Genomic DNA, 1,787 nt, shown 5'->3' with positions numbered 1-1,787 from the left:
ACATTGTGTGTTCACCTCCCATAGTTAGATTTCTTTCTATCACCACATATTTGACCCCCTTTACCCTGTCTACCTCCCCACTCCCTCCGGTAGCCTTTTCTTTCTTTCTCTTGCCCGAATGTTCTGGCTAGAATTTTCAGTACTATGTTAAATAACAGTGCTGAGAGCAGGTATCCTTGTCTTGTTCCTGATTTTAGAGGCAAAGCTTTCAGTTTTCACCATTGAGTGCAATATTAGCTGAGAGTTTGTCATAAATGGCCTTTATGTTGTTGAGGTACTTTCCTTCTATACCTATTTTATTAAGTGTTTTAATCATAAGTAGATGTTGCATCTTGTCAAATTCCTTTTTTGCATGTATTGATATGCTCATATAATTTTTATCATTTATTGTGTTAATGTGATGAATCACATTGATGAGTTTATGTTCGTTGAACCGTCCTTGAATCCCTGGAATGAACCCCATTAGATCTTTTCAATGTTGTATTTGATTTGCTAGTATTTTGTTTAAGATTTTTGCATCTTTATTTATTAGAGACATTTACCTGTAATTTTACTTTTTTGTGTTCTCCTTTTCAGTTTTGGGTATCAGGGTAACACTGGCCTCATAAAATGAGTTAGAATGTATTGCTTCTTCTTCTGTTTTTTTGGAAAAGTTTGAGGATAGGTATTAAATATTTGAATGTTTGGTAGAATTCATTAGTGAAGCCATGAGGTCTTGGACTTTTGGAAGGTTTTAATGACTGTTTCAATTTTCTGTACTGTTGATTGGTCTATTTAGATTTTCCATTTCTTCATGATTCAGTCTGGTAAGGTTATATATTTCTAAGAATTTGTGCATTTCTTCTAGGTTATCGAATTTGATGACATATTGCCTTTCATAGTATTCTTGTATAGGCATTTGCATTTCTGTGGTGTCTGTTGAAACTTTCTTCTCTTTCATATCTGATTTTATTTAGCCAAAGTCTTGTTAATTTTATTAATTTTTTCAAAAAACCAGCTTTTTATTACACTAATTTTTTCTGTTACCCTTTGTTCTCTATTTAATTTATTTTTTATTTCTCCCTTCTACTGACTTTGAGCTTCATTTGTTCCTCTTTTTCTAGTTCTTTAAGGTAAAATGTTGCATTGTTTGAGATTTTTCTTATTTTTGAAATAGGCCTGTAATGTTATAAACATCCCTTTTAGTACTTGTTTTTTGTTGCTCCCCCCAATTTTGATATGTTGCATTGTCATTCTCATTTATCTCTATGTTTCTTTTGATCTCTTTTATTTCTTCTTTGACTCAGTGGTTGCTCAGTAGCATTTTGTTTAATCTCCACATATTTATGGTTTTTCCAGCTTTCTTTCTTTTTTTTTTTTTTTTTTTGCAGTTGATTTTGAATTTCAAACCATGATGGTCAGAGAATATGCTTTGTATGATTTCAGTATTTTTAAATTTGTTGAGACTAGTTTTGTGCCCCAACATATGTTCTAACCTTGAGAATGTTTCATGTGCATTAGAGAAGAATGTATATTCTGGTGTTTTGGAATGAAAAGCTCTGTAAATATTTATTAGATCTATTTAGTCTAATGTGTCATTTTAGGCCGATATTTTTTTGTCGATTTTTTGTTTAGATGATCTGTCCGTTTCCGTCAATGGGGTATTTATGTTGCCTACTATAATTGTATTTTTATCAGATTCTCCCTTTAGTTCTGTTAATAATTGCTTTATATATTTTGGTGCTCCCAGGTTGGGTGCATATATATTCATAAGTGTTATGCATTCTTGATATATTGTCCCCTTTATC

This window comes from Pteropus vampyrus, unplaced genomic scaffold (genome assembly GCF_000151845.1).
Source record: "Pteropus vampyrus isolate Shadow unplaced genomic scaffold, Pvam_2.0 Scaffold10, whole genome shotgun sequence".
Lineage (NCBI taxonomy): Eukaryota > Metazoa > Chordata > Mammalia > Chiroptera > Pteropodidae > Pteropus > Pteropus vampyrus.
The sequence above is the reverse complement of the archived record's forward strand: the minus strand, read 5'-3'. Positions refer to the sequence as shown.